At 44.5% G+C, this 20,217-nt stretch overlaps 1 pseudogene; it reads right to left on the reverse strand.

Annotated features, from left to right (window-relative positions):
• LOC119377888 (V-type proton ATPase 116 kDa subunit a 1-like) overlaps window positions 1-20,217 on the reverse strand; it is a 47,860-nt pseudogene that overhangs the window by 548 nt on the left and 27,095 nt on the right.

Below are 20,217 nucleotides of genomic sequence, written 5' to 3' on the forward strand. Positions count from 1 at the left end.
GGTTCTACAGAAAGTTGGCTTCGTTGTAGGCTACCACCAATGCTGACCAAGCCTGTTAATACATATCTACTGGGCAAAGATTTAATTTCTGCAGCTACAGCAGCTTTCTCTTACACTCAACAACATCAAGACAAAGCTTCGCTGATACTTTCTTGAAGTGAAACCAAGCGGACCCTGCTCTTATTGGTTACTTCTTGCGAGCTTAACATGTGTGGTTCTTGTCATAACAGCGATCATGCTGCCCACACTACTTGCGAGTGGGGTCAACGCTATCTCTAACTTAAGGTTAACAGCGCGAAAAAAAACCACGGCGGACAGGAGAAAGGACGGGACAAGTGCTGACTTCCAACTGAAATTTTGTTGACAAGAAGGCTCTTCATATATACCCGGGTGAACAGTACATTACGTCAACATTTCTAGAATGGAGCGAGAAGACTTGCATTAAAAAAGAGGGTGTTTCAATCGGGTCGTCCATAGCCCCTTTTCTGAGTGACTTGCTGTTGGCCAAATTTGACAGGGCATTGAATGAAAGGCTTGGTGAATTATCCGTCGTAAAGACCTTTCGTTATGTGGACGATTATCTGATAATCTTGAACTGTGATTTGGATATTTTTCATGCTAAGGTCACGCAGGTGTTACAAACGTTTCGCGAATGCCTCTGTGCGCTCGTGGTGACACACGAGACGCCGGAGAGAGAGAGCATCCGCTTTCTTGACTTAAAGATAGAGCTGTGTGAATAGCAAAATTTTGGGTGCGAAGTGAATTCGAATATTAAAGTGTGAGTGCGAATCAAATCGAATATTTTTCGAATATTTCTAGAAAATTTCTAGAATATTTTTCTAATACTTCGAAGCGAAATTGCAGAAAAAAAAGTTGGAGAGGATTTCTAAGCATATTCTTATGAGATAGCAACACGAAAGTGTTCCTTTTCGCTAGGTTGATGAAGCACTGGCGCAGTGGTGTTTCATAGTTCTTATCAAGAATGAGGCAATGTAGAGGCTGAATTCTATTTATGTACATGATTTGGTGCAACCAAAGTGTTGCCGACAACACTTTACATGTGATAGGCAAAGATGCCATTTCCTCAACCTCTCCTCCTCTTTCAACTTCTGTGGAAGCCCAACTGATGTGGCAAACAAGGGTGTGCTCCCTTGAAGTCCGGAGTTCCAAATCTGCCTCGTAGACGTCGATATATGAACATCTGAAATTTTGGATGCTAAAAAGCTTCGGTGTCCGATTTTTCGGACTTCCTGCCCAAATTTCAGGTCCAAAACAGCATTAATTGAGCCCCCACTGCTGACCCATCTTTCATCTCCATGTTGGAACCAGCGTTTTCTTGAGTTAATACATTTGCGACCTTAGCGGAGTTTGAAAGGCAGCTTTGCCTCAATACCAGGGTGTGATGAGGTGAAGCATATTGAAAATCTAGGGACCACTTTCAATCGGACGTTGACTTGTCTTGGCAAAGTTCGACCATAACGGAGCTTCAAAGGCAGCTTTGCCGCAATACGAGAGTGTAATGAGGTGAAGCATATTGAAAATCTGAAGGGGTCCGTTTCAATGGGCGTTGACTGTATTTGTTTTTGGGAAGTTCGAATAGTAAAGTTTCAGTGCGAATCGAATCGAATAGCAAACACTATTAGAAAAATATTCGAAATTTCGAATATTCGCACACCCCTACTTAAAGATTTCATTCTCGGAGTATCACACATGCTGGTGTTATGAGCCCAGATTGCAGAAGCCTATTCTGCGGTTCTCGTCGGCACATAGCGAACTAGTAAAGAGAGCCATTGTACAGTCATGTTTCCAGAACGCATTAGAGAGGTCCTGCCATCACGTCTTGGAAGCCAGTTTCCAGGCACAGTCGAAGCGCCTAGAAAGACAAGGGTACCCGCACCCTTTGCTTATTTCTGTGGCAGAGGCAATGCACAGAAAAAGTAAACGTAAGAGCAGTGACGGTAACGAAGAGCGCACCACAGCGGAAAAGCGGGAAAAGTTGGCGGTCATTCCGTATATGAACTCGGTGTCACATCGCCTAAAAAAAATTGGACAACACCTCAACGTGAAAGTGGTTTTCAGTGCTCCAGACAAGTTGTCCCAGTTGGCAAACAGGACCTGCCCCGTAAGAGGCGCGGTAAACAGTGCATGGTCAAGCACAGGACGCAGTTTGTCGACTGTGCGCAGGGCGTGGTGTACAGGATCGCATTGTCTTGCGGCGCGTGCTACGAGGGCCAGACGGGCAGATGCCTAAACGAACGCCTACGGGAGCATGCCAATAACGTTCGCAATGGCAAAGATGGCTTCCTCGCGCTTCACGTGAGCACGTGTGGGTGCACTCCGCAGTTTGAAAGGACCGCAGTTCTGGATAAGATTAAAGAAGAGCACGAGTGCATGATCTGTGAGGCTGCTCAGATGGCGCGTGAAAGGAGCACGTGTGTAAGCAAGCCATCAGTTGCATTGTCAGAGAGGGAGCTCTGTTTTTTGGGAAGCGCGAGTCGGCGTAGCAGGCTCAGTGATAGTTGATGTTTAGTGGTTTTGTATCTTTGCTTCTGTTATTCTTTTTTTCACCGTTTTTCTGTTCACCCGGGTACATATAAGAGCCTTCTTGTCAATAAAATTTCACTTGGAAGTCAGCGCTTGTCCCGTCCTTTTTCCTGTCCGCCGTGCGTTTTTTCGAGCTGTTAACCTTAAGTATGCACAACCAACTAGCCCAGCCAGCCATTTTATTAAGCTATCTCTAAAGCCACAATAGCTACAAAACAAAGAGACTCGAAAGTGTAGCTTTAGATAAAACCGTAGAGGCATAGTACCAGTGGAGACGCAGGGCATGCAGAAAGGCTGACAGCCCTTCCATGATCAGCAGCACGGCCACGGTGAGGAATGCCCAGGCGGCAAACGTGAAGTACATCATGAAGCCCCCGATCACACTGATGGGCATCAGGCCGTTCTTCAGCACCATGTTCCACAGCACCTCCGACAGCTCTGCGCAACACGGGAGCCACGAACGTCAGCTAGGGTCCATACAGATGCTACTGTATATATAGCATAGTCGCACTGCTGAAAGGCAGCGTACCATATCCCTTCAGGCACGAATTATGGTACACTGTCTGCCTGCAAATGTGTCAAATTCGCATGGCATGATTCCAAGGCACTCAGTGTTACATTCAAAGGAAGGAAATGAAGGGATGTGTTGTTTTGTGTGAGTAATTAATGTTAATTAGCATGTAATTAAATATCTAATTATTCTGCAACCAGTCAGCTTCAATACTTGCATAAAAAGAATGAAATATTAGGTCCAAAATGCATGCACAATTTGTTTTTTTGGTTGTATTCGTTTCGAGAAAAGAAAAAAAAAAGCTCTTGATGTTGGTCCAGGAACGCGGCACGTCGAACGATCGTCGAATATGGTAGTGTCTCCAGCAAAGTGATCCTCTGCAGTAATACACAGCCCAATGAAGTTAAATGACCGCTAGTCGTCGACTCGGGAAGCCTGCACAAATGTGCACGCTGCCTTTCAAGCCATTTGAAGAAACATGGTGCACGATGCACCTCCGAAGTTGATGTGCACAATTGTACACACCGCCGCTGAAGGGGATATACACTTAAAAATGTGAAGGCATTTAATACTTTGCCTTACCACCGGTTACAAACCCATATGATGAGAGTGCTTACATGGAGGTAGATGGAGCAACCGTATAGTGCAATTCTGTCCAATTTCTATGGAGCCTCGACCCAATGCTATGCATTCGTGCTGCAACAACAGGCAAAATATGTACTATAAGCTTGTTACTTAATAGCCACAAGAACCATTTCAGCAGGGATTTAAACAAGACACGAAGTTTAGGGGAAGGAGGCTTCTTTGAAGAGATGAACATCCATGAACATGGCGTGTCGCTGAAGCTGCTGTTTCGAAAAGTGGACTTGAAGACAAGCCCACTTGTCTATTTGGTTTTGCCACCAGTGCTCAAGTTCTTGTCGCTTTGGCAAATCTGACACTGCCTGCCAATAACACTCCGCAGGCAAGTAACTTGTCAGAAATGGCACTCACGTGCATGAGCCAAGCTCAGAGCCCAGAGTCGGAGGTAGGAAGCCGTGTGCGACACGGAGCCCAGGCAGTACTCAATGGTGTGGATTGTCTGGTTGATGAAGGTGTCGCCAAAATCAAATTCACCCGACTCGCTGCCGTGACCACCGTGGCCTCCTCCACCGTGGCCTCCTCCACCGTGGCCACCTCCACCGACAGCTTTGGGCGGCTCCGGCGTCGCATTGGCCGCTGCCCCTTCTTCGGCATCCTTTGGGCCGTGATGAGATGAGCTGGAGGCGCCGGCCTGCACAAAGACGGTGAAGATCTCGAGCCTGTTTGACTAATACCCGTGCCACATGGGCACAAGAAATCACATTCAGTAGTTAAGGCATTAGGTTCCTGAACGACATATCTTTCGGTGGAGCTACCACACGTCTAAATTTGATGGCATTTGACCTGATGATGTCGATAACAGCGACTTTTGAAATAATCTTTAGGGTAATGAAATATAAGTACGCATTTTAACAACTTTAATCTGCGTTCAGGGATAGTGAAATGCAGAAGTAAGCATACTATGGTTGTATTAGCCTGAGTTTGTTCCTGTATTGAGATCACAGCAACTTCGGCCATTGCATGTTGAATCTGAAGCCCGGAATCAGACATAGCCCTGATCATGTCAAAGCCGTTGCAATTCAGGAGTGAATTTTGCTATGGTGCAACTAGGAAATAGCATGCGATTTGTTAGAAGTCATGTATAAAACATTTTTGACAAGATAGATGCTATTTCAAATGCTTTATGTGTACTGCAGTGAGCAAGCCAGCTTTGGTGTAGAGAGTGCGCATTTATCAGTCAAATGGGTTATAGCGAAGGCATTAGGTGACGAATGACATTAAGGCGAATGCCATTTGATTTGCCTGTGTGGCACCTTGCAAATGGTATTAAATTTTAAGGCATTAGATAGCTGATGCCATTTTTCGTGCCCGTGTGGCACACATGTTAAGTGCGAAAGAAACAACTGTGGAAAAAATAAGAACTATAGTAACGTACTAAGTGAAGAATCTAGTCGCAAGGCTGAAGCACAGCCTACGAGAAATGCTGTAATGGAGGGCGGTGTACAAGGTTTTGCTACTTGTGCAAAGAAGACCGCAACCTATTACGAAAAATAGAAAGATCATATGAACAGGAAAGACACTCAGACTCCTCTTTCCATAGTGCGGAGCAATTTGCTACTTTGAAGTAGCTTTTGTTGCTGTAAGTTGTTAAATATGTACACCTAAAGCTCGAGACATTACCGCATTTGGTTCTACCAGAATGAAATTGTGGTGGCCAGGAATTGAACTTTGGCCTCGCCAGCAGAAACCACTAATCAAAATATGCTGAATTACATTGAAGAAAACTAGCACAAGAACAAAAAAAATTATTTCCTGAACAGGAAAGCTTTCCAAAAATATTACTAAATTACACTGCGAGGCTTCAACGTCTTAAAAAAAGAACCCAGCATTTTATGAGGTGCTGCTGTGGAGAGCTTTGGATAATTTCATACCAGGGGTTCAGACTAGTGATGCAAAACTATGGGCAAATCGACTATCGATAGCATCGATATAACCGTCGTTAGTATTACTACCGACATTACCATCAATAGTGTGAATAACTATGTTGTTGCCGGCCGGCAATATTGCCAAAAAGCACTTACGATAGCCTACTATCAGCAATACTCAGTTTACTTATTTATGAGCAATTTTGGGGGAAAATAAAGATTATTTCGGCAGTGAAAATGCAGGAATATGTCCATCAATAAATTCATATTTAGAAGTAACCACTTACACATTACAATTAACAAACCTAGTTCTTGATATTTCTATTTTGAAATCACAAAATCCAATATAAATTTGAAGCTGCACAGTACTGCCAAATGTTAACCGTCTTATTTCCTGTACACTTGAATAATTGGACTTAATTGTCATGTGTCAGACAAAAATTCTGGTGAAGGAGCGCAATCAAGTCAACTTTCTTGCCCGTCAGCCTGCCCTCCTGCTCCACAGATTTGGGGAACCAAGTTTATGCTGCAATGAGTTTGCGCGGTTGATTTTACACTATCTGTAGTACTATTAAATTTATTATCGATAGTTTTTTTTTACCACTGATAGTTCTGCATCACTAGTTCAGACACTAAAAGTACATGAGCATATCTGCATTCCATCCCCATCGGAATACAGCTGCTGCTACTGGGAATCGAACCCACAACCTCCTGCTCTACAGCACAGAGACAGCCATTGTGGCAGGTAGTAATTTACAACAAATGCTGCAAGGCAATATAATATTCACGCATAATGTACACGTACTCGTTAAGTATGCACAATTATTCACTCAAATCACCTGCTTCCAGCTTGTCTGATGTGTGGCTTGCTTGGAAGGTGAGTGTGGATAAACCAATGAATTAAATCGGCTCTGGTCTATGGGTCAAGCCATTTCAGGTTTCACCTGGCCCATTGGTTGCATTCTATGATGCTTTACTGCCCAATTTTCAGGAGAACTGGCAAGGGAGGGGAAGAAAAGTTTCCTGTACGAGCATGCTGGCATGCAGATTATTTGCATGGCGTCAAGAAAGTTGTCCCATTTCCAAATTCTTAAAAATATTAAACATAAAAACAGTGATAAGAGGTGGTCCGACGAAATTCACTATTTATGCATAACCCCGATTGGCTATTGCTTAGGAGACTCATGCACTGATGCTACCTGCAGAGTGCTTGCCCGTAGGCCTATTTTAAAAATTCGATGATTCACTGTTCCTTCATCGTATAATTCTGTGGTCGGAAAAAGTAGTGAATTAAGACGCATTTTAAGACGTTAGAAATCGAACTCATGTTTGCAGAACAAAGCACTTTGATCATATCCTCATATTTAATCACACAGTGGCAGAGGGGAACCCCTTATCACAAAGCCCAGCCAGTGATCATCACACTGGACTGAAAAGTCAAACGCGTCATGCAATCTGTAGAAACGATACGGAACACTGCACAGCAACCACGCTGCCTCCATGCTAGAGCACATACTCAATAGCCTTTAACTGTAGACGTGTAACCAGCAGACATGCCAGAACGACTCAAAACAAGTTGAAATCATGGGGTTGCATCATCACTGCCATTGCTGCAACCATGGCTGCAACGGTAAATACATTTGGGATGTAATCATTATGCAATTAAACGTGGTACAAGGCAAGTTCCTCTTTCAACCCCAGAATGATTCTTCGTAAGATTACCATAGTATTTGAACGGCCACCCTAGCCTTCACTGCCATCTTGTGCTTGTGGCGCAAATAGAAGGGCTTGGCAAGCAGGAGCCACGGGATGCAAATCACGGCCAATGACCAGGAAGCTCTGCAGGCCTTTCTGCACAAACGTAATGAGGGCATTGCTGCATAAATGACCACTATAGCATTGAACAGCGTGTTGCACTGCACACATTTCAGTCAGTGAATGAGAACATATAGACAACACACAACCGCGAAGTTTGCAGATTTATCTGATTCAATATCGTACAAATAGCATACGAGACAGGAAACACGGGCCCTGCATTCATTCTGCTCCGTGTCACCATCACCATAATTTATTATCCCATAAAGGCCCCAGTTGGGCATTGCATAAGGGGAGGGTAGCGAAATATTATATACAAGGTCACGTTAATTATACAAAGGGATATCACAGACAAGGTGGCATATCACCGTTGTACATGTCTATAGAACCGAGAAAAAAAAGGACGAAAAAGAAATACACATTCAATATGTTTTTGCATGTGTTACGAAATGTTTGAGCACTGGTTTAGGAAGCACAATCTACAAGACGTGGTTACGTTATATATTTTTATGGAAGTGAGGACAATGAACTGATATCTTTTTAAAGGCACAATTTTTGGGAAATATATAAAAGTACAGGGCAAAAATATAATAAAAATAAGGAAGAAGAGAAGCTACAAAGTAAGATTGCAGTTTCATATTTGAATCAGTGAGGTAAAGGAGATGCCTGCTGTTGATCAGTTTAATTTTGCCAAGTGAGCTGATATTAACTGCCTGAATTTCGAATTGTCACGTTCATGGAAGATTGATTCGGGTAGCGAGTTCCATGCTTCTATGGCCAAGGGTAAAAAACTTATTGAATGCGTTTGTAGAGCCAGTCATATATACGCTGCACACTCGTGGAATTGAAAAGCTGACGTGATGTTCGCACAGGTGGTATTAAAATGGAGGCTCGAAGCTAGGTCAGGGCGATTGTGATACAGATTGTGAAACAGTGCCAGCCACAGTGGCTTTCTTCGTTGAGCTAAGGAGTCCAGACCGATGGATGATTTGATGGGCTAACGCTGACCCATCAGAGCTGATGATATGAGCTGCCCAATTCTGGATCTCACACTGTCCACGTTGTCTTGCTTTAAAGGGATACTGAAAGGGTGTGCCCCAGGGCTCTGTCCTTGGTCCTCTTTTATTTCTAATTTACATTAACGACCTGCCTTTGCATGTATCTTCAAATTTCCGCATGTTTGCAGACGACTGTGTTATTTATAGAACCGTTACTAACCCTTCTGACCACATCTTATTGCAAGAAGACCTCGACCACATCCTACAATGGTGTGATGACTGGCTTATGTCCTTAAACCCTACTAAATGCAAACTAATCTCCTTCACTCGTCGTCTAAATCCTCTTCGCTTTTCTTATAACATAGCTAATGTCCCTGTCGAATCAGTAACCACTTATAAATACCTTGGAGTCACCCTATCCTACAATTTGTCGTGGAACCCTCACATTGCTAGAATCACATCATCAGCTAACAAAACTTTGGGCTTCTTAAAACGTCATTTACGCAACGCTCCGAGTCATGTAAAACTACTTGCTTATACATCATTAGTCAGATCAAAGTTAGAATATGCATCTCCCACCTGGAACCCGCCTGAAGTTGGTCTCACAAATTCTCTAGAAACTATTCAAAATCGTGCAGCTAGATTCGTTCATGCTTCGTACTCATACGACATCAGTGTTACATCCCTCAAAGCAGAGTGCAACTTACCATATTTGTCTTATCGCCGACGCATTGCAACCCTCTCATTATTTCACAAGTTTTTTCACTCGCCCCTTCATCGCCCTCCTTACATTATCCCCGCAGCTCACATATCTCATCGCACCGGCCATGCACTACAAGTTTTTCGCCCACGTGCCCGCACTAAAACGTTTTCTGCTTCTTTTTTTCTCAGAGCAGCTAAAGACTGGAACGGCCTTTCCCACGATGTCGCCACAATCACCTGCCCATCAAGTTTCATGCATAGCATTTCAAATGTAACTTCGCATTGATCATTGTGACAACGCAATAACTGATTGTATATTTACCCACCCCTTATGTAATACCCTTTCGGGGGTCTTTAAGGAAATAAAAATGAATGAATGGAAAATTTGAAAAAGCTATGAAAACACTTGCATTTGACTCAGACGACACGACTGTTCCTATAATAGCGTTTATTTCACGTAATTTCGAGCAGTTGGCCGTATTTTTAGTGGATTGTGAGAGCGCGGCGGCTGCACGCCAGTGCGCTTGTCGACGGCCGTGACGTCGAATGCTCCAGCAAGAGGGGGGCAACCGGCACGCTCTCTCCTGCCCTGCCGCTTCCCTTTCTCCACCTCTCCTCTCAAGAACACGTTCCCGGCCTTTACTGCCTTTACGCGCGGCAGCGGGTGGCGGCTTGCGATGTCGATTGGTAAGCGATTTTGCAGCGAGCACGATTGGCGAGTCAGTATCCGCCGAGTTTCGTGTCACTTCCTCTCTAGTTCGCGGCGCGGCCACTAGACGCGCCAATTTGCGAAAAATGCATTAAATTCATTATTTTCTGCTAGTCTCTGGCTGAAATGAAGGTTGTTTCAACAAATTTCAGCACCCAATCTTTCAATTGGGCCATTTATCTCGGCGGCGAAAATTTTGTTCAGTATCCCTTTAAGTCCTCACTTGCATACCACTATCATTCTACCATGTATACTTATAAACCTGTTCAGTTTTCTATTTCTGAGCAGATACACATTTGCCACTAATGCACGGGCCTAGAGCAAAATGAATGTCTAAATTAAAGGAAAAAAGAAGAGCCTGCGCATAGAAAAGCATGAAAAAAATTAGGTTAAGCCTCACCTGTCCGTTGTAGAACTGTGCCTGGTAGCAAGGCTCGGTTGGGTAGGTGAAGAGGAACATGTTGATGAGTGCGATCAAGAGGCTGGGCGCACAGAACGTGTCCTTTCCAAAGTTGATGGTCCACTTGGCAAAGATAATGATCACCAGGTAGCCAAAGATGGAGCACAGAAACAGCAGCTGAGGCACGAACTCACACCATATGTTGGACATGTTGCGGAAGAACCTGGGTGACGGAAACGGAACATTTAGCTTTGTTGCAACAAAAGAGAACTTGTTCCTAGAGAGGAAGACATTTATCCAGCCACATAAACGATACAACTGTAAGTCCAACAGGTGCAGCCAGATAACCTGCAACTACTTCATAGCGCAGGCTCTAGATACATTATTGGGAGTTGTTCACCAGGCACAAAACTAGTCACACAGAAAAAAATTACGAATTCTGGCGCTATACATTTCAAAAGCATGATATGATATGCTCTAGTGGGGGACTCCAGAATGTTTTTGATCAATGGGCGTTCTTTAACGTACACCTAAATCTGAGGGCACGAATAATCAAACAGAAATGTCACCTTTCTGCCCATCACCACAAATGGGATTAGGACATTTAACCCTCTGCATGCACAGGATAACATAATAGCAAAATAATTATTACCAAAGTGTAGGGATGGGCGCATAGTGAATTTGAGGTTCGAAGCGAATCCGAAGCGAATAGTGATTTGGTCAAATAATTTCGAATCGAATAGTTCTAATAGTATTTACAGCATATTATTAAGAAAAATGAGCATTTCTGTCATTACCCTTGCACAATTTTTACCCTTGCCCAATTTTTAAGGATTGGAACTAGGTATGAGTGAATGTCACTTTTTTGGTTTGAAATGAAGTGGAAGCAGCCTTGAATAGTATCACGATTTGAATAGCAGTAGGGTGCAACTTATAAGTGGTGCAATACGTTACAATTTAAAAATGACTATACTTAGCGCATATAAGCCCATATAGCACGCTTTTAAACTTAAAAAGATATGTACATTTAGCCTTGAAGCGTGGCTTCGCGGCAGTGCAGATTTCCCCTGGATGGGTTGCCTCACGGCACAGCAACCAGACGCTGCAGTGAAACCACCTTTACAGGGGGTTATGTGCGGTCAAATGTATACATATACAGGATGTCCCAGCTATCACGCAGCACGATTTTAAAAAGAGAGACGGCGTTACGCGAAGCAAACATACTGCATATGGTTCCTAGTATACTGGAGTAGCCACTCCTATTTTTTTCGATAATGAGATTTAATTAATTAGTCATAATTATATTTGTAACTCGAGAAGTACTCACCTAATTGTCACAATATCAATTAGGCGTATGTAGGCATGTTCAAATGGCATCTAACTGCGCTACTTTCAACAACGTGCTAATTGCGTGCTCATTTTTTCCGGTTGATCAAGAAAGCCCGTGAAATATGAGAAGTGACACGTGACTAGACTGTTGCGCACGTCGGGAACCATCGCCCAAACAGGCTCCCATGAGGTAGACAGTATCAAGGAAAAAATGCAGAAATAAAAAAAAAATGCATCGCCCTATTTGCCACTCCCCGGCCTAAGAAATGCACCGCTTGGTTTTACAGAGTCAGGCCATAATCAGAACACCTGCTGCATTATCAGTGAGAACAGTCGGCCGTGAGATATGGATAATGATTGTGGCGTACTATCGATCGGAATGAATCCCAGCGAAATTGCACGCATATCGTTGGCGCCCGACCTGTACCCTTGCCAAAATGCGGAACGCTGTCTCTCGCTACGGACAACAGGCAAAGCGGTTGTTTGGAGTAAGCTTATTTAAGGGCGCTGGTTTCCTTTGCGGGTGGGAGCGTAGTCACGTGTTATTTTTCATATTTCGCGGGCTTTCTTTATCAGCCGGAAAAAACGAGCACGTAATTAGTACATTGTTAAAAATTGTGCAGTTAGATGTCCTTTGAACATGCCTACATACGCCTCATTGACATTTTGACAATTAGGTGAGTACTTGTCGAGTTACAAATACTGTTATGACTAATTAATTAAACCTCATTAACGAAAAAAATAGCAGTGGCTACTTCAGTGTACTAGGAGCAATATGCAGTACGTTTGCTTCGCGTAACGCCGTTCCTCTTTTTTTAAATCGTGTTGCGTGGTAGCTGGGACACCCTGTATATTCGTTCATTTCAAATACTTTGAAATTTCGAATAATCTAAATTCGTATCGAAGCGAATTCGAATACTGTAATATTCGTTCGAATATTCGAAATGCCCGAATATTCACCCATCCCTACCAAAGTGTGTAACAGTATGTGAAAAATGTCACAAAGCAAAGCAGACATACAGGAATGGTAATAACTAGTGATGGCATGTGAAATGCAATAAGAGATGACAATCGACATTCACTTTATCTTCAACACAACTTCTCTAAGTTTTGGTTGTGGTGGCCAAGCTCCACAATTTCATTTTCTTACATTCAGCTGAGCATTGTGCAAGGTTCATTAGGGAGAAGTAAACACAGACCTAAAGGAAACAAAAGAAAACACAAGTTCCGGAATTAAAACAAGCCAGCAATGCCCTCACCTGTGGTTCCAGAGGCTGAGGAAAACTCCGAAAAGCATCTGCGACACACCCAGCACAATGGACATCTTCATCTTGTAGGAGTTTGTGAAAGGAATCTTGTTGGTAGCCAGCTGCCACACCTGCCGACAGAAATTACGTGCTGCAAAAACGGGCAATTAAACAGCTGCAAAGGCACTGTAATGAGGCTTACAGGATCCACGCCAAAAGGGTAAGGCGATCCCATGTAGTTGTCCACTGGGTCCAGCTGTTCATTCTCGTTATAATCCACCCTGAAGACAGGATAAAAAAATAAATAGGCATTCAGCATGCTGCGAGTGCTTTGCTGCCAAATGGGAAGCCCTATGCCCAAATTATTATACCATAACTGAAGATGTTTAGCACACGGAAAGTTTTCATATTGTTTCTTCTAGATGACAGTGCACTGTCTTCATTTCCCAGCGAGTTGCAATACCCATAATTTGAACTCTGTACAAGCCACCTAAAACATGAATAATTGGGAGTCTGAATAAATGGATTTGCCAGAAAATAGGTGGCCTTGATTATACAATGGGCCAGTGGTTCTGTCATGCTGATCTGCACATCGGTCGGCAAACTTACTCATGAGCCGACTCGCTCAGACTCAGACCGAGCCGTGAGTATGTAGTGAGTCCGAGTCCTGGTGAGCCCTAAGTACAAAGTGTATTTATGAGTGAGCCTGAGTGAGCTCCACATTTTTTGCTGAACTGTGGTCCTATCTACTCAACTTCAGTATACTAATCAGCCTTATGTCAGGTCACGTTTATGCACGTGTACTCACACATACTTCAAAGCACAAGCGTTTATATGCTAGCTCAATATTTATTGACCAGAGGCATGAGAGAAGGCGCATAAACGGCATCCAGGGGAATATCAGCTGCTCTGTAACCGACTTGAGCTTGGGCAAGTGAGGTGGCTTTGGCACATGCACCTATCCATTAGAGGTTGAGAAAGATGGGACCTGACCTTTCTGAAACAAGCCTTGGAAGGCAGTGTGAACGTTGAAGGTTGTTACATCAGCCTAGAGAAGCTCTTGCTCCAGCATGTGAACCCGTGTGAACCCACTGATGGAAACTATGCGCACGCAGAGCATTGAGCCCCTGTTACTGTAATGCAACACCACAATGCAGACGCGATGTCGGCCAGCCCTGCTATTACCACACAAGTAGAGGGAGAAAGTCCGGGTAGGCAGAGCTCTGTTGACTTTGCAGAAGATAAGAGCCATCTTTCCACTTCCTGAAGAGTCACCTCTCTGTTGAGCTTTTCTGGCACTTGTGTCGGCACTTGTTCCCTTGCACGTTGCCAGAGTTCACGGAGTGAAAGGTTGCACTGATTTTTGCTGGTAGCAGGGCTGACAAAGTGGCCGAACCACTACCACTACCCCTCGACCCTAGCATTGTGAAAGGAAATGCTCAGGATCATCGCCAATTTTTTCTCCACCTACCTGGGCCTCCTCAGACTTCTTTCTCCTTCTCCGCTTTGCCTCTAGACAGCATGCTTTGCACATACACACTCCACACTCGATTTCACAGATGGGGCAGATACATTTGTGTACACAGAAAGGCTCCCTGTTTGCAGTCACGGCTACAAGTGGCACTGGCTAACATTCCCAAACAGGCAGGGGAATGATCATCGCCGTAGCTCAGTTGGTAGAGCATTGCACAGGCAATGCAAAGGTTGTGGGTTAGATCCTGCCCAGCGGCAAGTCTTTTTAAAGACTATAGTCTTTCTTGGGATACTTGAACACAGAAATTTTGGTCTGTCTGTCTGTGTCACACGATTCAGCCACCCGGCCAAGTTTAAGCACTTGCTGAACGCCCAGCCATCTTGAACTGGCAGCTGCATTCATAGTTGTGAACATTGTCGATCAAAAAGCAAATATTACGCATATCTGAGGCGCAACATCAATATGTAAGTATTAGGTGGTGTGTTCCTTTACTAGAAAATACATAGATATGTAATTCTAAAGACCCTAGTGTTTCTTAGGCTGTGCTGAAAATGCGACTTTATGCAAGAAAAAGCCCTCTGCCGACGATATGGTGCTGCCACCTGGCAGTGGCCCTGGGAACAGCATCACGGGTGGCTGTGGGTGAGACCAGATGTAGTACGGCCGGCAGAAGACTATCGTCTTTCGACGACATTTGCAGCGAAGCACGCAGATAGGCGACTAATTTTTTCTTCTGCTTTCAATTCTCTGTTTTCATAAATACAGTAGAACCCCGCTGTTACGTTCCTCACTGCTGCGTTTTCCCGGCTGTTACGTCGTTTTCCCCGGTCCCGGCATAGCTCCCATAGGATACAATGTATTGGGAACCCCGCTGTTACGTCGTAACTGTCGGACCGTTCCCGTATGATACGTCGCGAAGTGCGCTCGGAGCCGACCGAGTGACTACCAAAGAGAGCCGCCATGGTGCATTTTCACGCAGCTTGGCCTCGTTTGACCGTAATATTAGCCGCATGAGAGGCGCAAGCAACAGAATCTTTCAATTGATGCAAACAAAAGCATGGCCTTCGAGATTGGCATTTACTATTGACAAAAGCATAGCCTTTGAGATTTGTATTGCACAAACATGGCGTGTATGACGTAATTGCTTGCGAAAGCAAGGCCTTCGAGATTGGCATTCACTTCTGCCATCGCGTCGGCGTAGACTCATCATCATCGTTATTTGTCGGAGAGTGGGAGGAGTTCGAGCTGGTTGGAGCTCGCACGGTCGTGCGTGCGGTTCGCGGTCGGACTCGCCGCGCCGGTCGTGATTGCGTGTGCTTAGTTCTTTCATGCCTACAGCTGTTGGTGTTAAAAAAATCACATACGTTGATTACATTTCTGTGGATGAGGCCGTCCTAAGCTCCGCGTTTCTATCCATCGACTAGATCGCGGCTGAGCGCGCCAATTTTCGTGCTGCTCGTAAGAATTGAAATAAAATTCTGTACCACTAAATATTTTGCCGTTTTTCCTGTTTTTCGGCTCTTACGTTTCCCGTCTCTTACGTTTATTTCCTACGGTCCCTTCAAAAACGTATCAGCGGGGTTCTACTGTATTACACATAACACCCCTATGCTTTCCCCGGCTTCGTTATCTGTTGTTTCATATGGTTGTACGATGCACTAAACAATTGTAAAGCTTGGGCAATTCGTGCACAAGCATATCATGCCAGAATAAGGGAAAGAAAAAAAATCGCCACGCACTTCTTTGGAACAAACCAGGATGAGCCAAAGATGTTGAAGGATTTTGAGAAGGTGTCGTTGTAGAGGACGCCTGTGTAGATGCTGAAGGCTCCCATAAGCAGGATGATGTAGCGGCCACCAAAGATGTGTTCCAGATCTGTTCAAGTTCAGCATACAGCAAGCAACCAAAGATCAATGCCTAGCAACGAAGTTAACTTACAAAGCACTAGTAATTTCTACCTGGAACATCAACGCGTTTAGCCATAGACTGCAGGTACATATTTTCTAAACTGGCAATGGGCACAGGATTTCTGCTGGACTTATTTTACTATTATTATTACTGCTGGGCTTCAATTCTGCAATTAAAAATCATAAATCATGCTCTGGAGTGGTTAATTACAAGACATCTTAATGGCAATATGTTGAATACCTAAAATCACTCTGCAATCTGCCTTGCAAGTAGTGCCTGCCTCTAAGTAGTCCAATAGTCTAGTTGATAAGAAAAAATTCTGTTATCTGCCGTAGGAGACATAATATCTGACACTGCTCTTGCACAGTGTACATAAACAGCAAAGCTCCTTCATTTTGCCTCATCTAATCTGACCACAAAACATGACCTGCAACTCATCCCTGTTGTTTATAGCAAGTCTGTCATGTCACTCATCCTCTTTCAACCCTTTGAGGGTCACTTCATTTAAGAAGCGTCTCATTTCAAGAAAGAACAAGTACCAAATCATTTCTTTCGGTTGACAATAAAATGACAATTTCGCTTAATATGTAGTATTGTACATGGTTTATTAAATAAACTAGCATAATAAATTATTTTACAAATACAATGACATTCAATGATGTCATCAAGCGAGCTACCATCGGCAAACCATCCAGATTCGGTATCGCGCCAGGCTTAGCAGTGAAAATGCGGAGTATGCAGATTGCTAGATAAAGTAGGATTGACGAGGAAATATTAAGCTGCACATGTCGTCAATACCGCCCCAGAGTTTGTTTAAAGGGCCAGTAAACAACCCCGCAGTCCAAAATTTGTGATGAAGCGATAACTGCGCACTTATACGATGTGAACATGCTGCCACAAGAATTTTGAATAGGTGCTGTAATAAGGAAGTTGCAGGGTATAGGAAACCCAAGCTCAAGTTTACGGCGCGATGACAGCGCCGCGCTTTGGCTCTGGCGGCAAGCGCTGGAGCTAACGGAGGCAGGTGCAGCAGACTAAGCCTCTTTTATGGCAGCGGTAGCACACACGCACATGTGTTTTTCTGGCGGTGCGGGTAACTGGGGTACCATCAGCTTGGCACGCTGAACCGAGAGGCTTGCTGTGCAAAGCTGCGCATATCCATGATGGCGGAAGCAACCCCACGGAAGCGGAACCGAGGTCCGAAGTATTGCTGTGTCGTGGGCTGCCACAACAGTGCAGACAACACCTAGGCACGCGATTCACGCGTGAAACTGTATTGGTTCCCGGGCATGTCGCACGAGAAATGAGGGTGACAGGCGTGGATCACCTAAAGATCACCGCAGTAAGGAGAATCAAGTATGCCCTAGCTGACAGCGCTGTCTCGCTTTCTGTTTTGGCTGTCTCAGTTCATCGCTTTCCTTAGTTTCGACTACCTGAATCAGTACGCAACGCGGCGCATGCACGCAATGACTACAGCATGGGCATCCGGAGGGTGAGCAAGGGGGGGCAGCTGCCCCCCCTTGGAATTTCGGATATTTTTCTATGCAATAGCAATAAGCTATACAGCTTGATCAGCACACTCAGGTCCCGACCTTCAGGACTGCCATTCAATTTCGTGCGTTACAAACTATCGACTAATCTACCTGTCATGTCACGGCAATGAAAGAAAGGCAGCCAGTGCTAGATGATTCCCTCCCCCCCTGCGGATGCACCCCCCCTGCAAAAAGTTCTGCGGACGCCCTTGGACTACCGTAAGGATTACTCGCTGTCTTCTCGCATTGTGAAAGTCCATTTACGGTTGTAGGTCCACTTATGATTGTAGGTTGTAGGTGTGGGTGATTCCCCGTGTTCGTGAGACCTACCTGTTGTTGTTGAACGTTCACACTCACGTTATACCTCGGTTAGCATTGCGCAGGTGGTTGAATTGAACTCGGCACATTGTCAGAAGTATGGCGCCTGCAATTTATACATCGGGAAGGCTGCTTACAATGTAAATCGTCTGCTCTACAATGTAAACGTGATTGACGAGCCTTTCTCCTTTTATCACGTTCGCTTTTCGGAAGTGCCTGTCCAGCTCGGAGATCTTTTTGAAGCTGCACCACAGGTGGTGCATTGTAAGGCGACGCGAGTGTACTGCGAGAGCTCTGCACGTGCACGAAAGCGAGCTGCAGCGTGGTGGCGAGAATGAAGAACACACGTTGTATGCTCCCAGTTTCTATTTTTCTGCCAGAGATGGCGCTGCCTGTAAAGCGCGGTGACTGTAAAGCGCGGTAAAGTTGCCCATGGGCAACTTTACGTAGCATCGACTCTGTCACCCACTAAAGTGTTATGTAGCACGTCACTTTGCGGGTGAAGACGACTGAGCAGGCGCTGGAGAGGGGCACGGAAATTGTTTTTTGAAATGGGGCGTCTGCACGGCACACAGCGCTGTGATATTCACAAAATGTAATCGCCGTGGCTTTCTGCACGAATTGGCAAGCTTGTTTCGGAGGCGTAAAAACAGTCAGCGCCTGTTTACTGGCCCTTTAAAAGAAATACATACACACCAACCTCGTTATCAGATTTTTTAGCCTGCAGGGCTTTCTCCTTGAGAACCATCCACAGTGCAAACAGGAACATCAGGGTACCGTGGCCAGCATCTCCAAACATCACAGCAAAGAGGAATGGAAACGTGATGATGGTGAACGGGGCTGCAGCAAGTTAGAGGAACAGACATCAGCTAAAAACACTTGCACAAAAAGCTTCCTCCTGCTTCCCTATAATGATACAGCTAAAGTGTTCCCGATGCATGTGCAAAGAGTTATTTCAAAAATATGTAGGTGAAGATTATGAGCAGTACTCCAAAGCTTGAGTGCATGCCAGCACATTTTGGTCAAGATTCAGGAAAAAAAATTTGCTCTAAGCGAGAAAACATAAAATGAAAAACGCACAGCCAATGACCAAATTATAACAGTCATAACAGACATTGCAAACAGGAACTACAAAAACAAGGATGCAGGAAAGTCGGTGAAGCTTGGTTTTTTTAAAATAAATGTCTTGGTTTAAATAAATGCCTCGAGACAAGGTTGAGGGCAATGCAAACACAAGAAAATGGAGCTCATGATTCAACTTGTAGTCTAACAACACTATCAATAAACAGTACAGACACTCGTGAAAGCTCCTGTTCTACACATCATATGTTCCGAATTTACACTAACACACGGCTCTGCTTTCAGCCCTTTTGCATTTAGAACCAGTTCCTTCTTAAGTTCACTTTGACAACATGAACCTGTGCCGAATAGCTGGTACCTATGTACAGCCTAACATGACAAACTGCCTAATAGAAAGGCCCAGCAGCCAATCATAAGGTAAACAAACTACCCCCACTGTGCTCACCTGGGTTCACCTCCCTGTAACTTGGCACAGCATAGGCATCAACAATGTTCTGGAATCCCACAGTGAAGCGGTTGGTCCGGTTGTAGGTGGGTGGGGTCTCCGTGGTCTCCATGCGGTTCAGGATGGACGGCACTGTGTTGCCACCACGATCCTGGAGGAATATGGCAAACTTGTACCAAGTGTGTGATAGGACACATGAATGGCCTAAACGTTCTCGAAACATCTGGCTCTCACAGAAACCAATGAAGCCATACTACCAGGTTTTAACTAAGGCAATTCAAGTCACCAGTTATGTTTTACATTAGCACCATTTATTGTTGTCATGTCTGGCCTTACACTGGTACAATCAAACAGACCATGCAATGAGCACTGGCTTGAGTTCACGGTAACTGTTTATTGTAGGCCAATTTCACAGATGCATTAAAGGATGTCATTAACAATTTCTGCTCTAATGAACCCAACTCAAGCAGTCCTAAAAACAAGCCTTCCCGAGCGTAAATTTTGTTGTCCTTCCATGTATACAGGGTGTCCCAGCTATCACGCAGCACGATTTAGAAAAAGAACAGCGTTACGTGAAGCGAACCTGCTGCATATTGTTCCTAGTACACTGGAGTAGCCACTGCTATTTTTTTCGTTAATGAGATTTAATTAATTAGTCATATCTATATTTGTAACTCGACAAGTACTCACCTAATTGT

This window comes from Rhipicephalus sanguineus, unplaced genomic scaffold (genome assembly GCF_013339695.2).
Source record: "Rhipicephalus sanguineus isolate Rsan-2018 unplaced genomic scaffold, BIME_Rsan_1.4 Seq602, whole genome shotgun sequence".
NCBI lineage: Eukaryota > Metazoa > Arthropoda > Arachnida > Ixodida > Ixodidae > Rhipicephalus > Rhipicephalus sanguineus.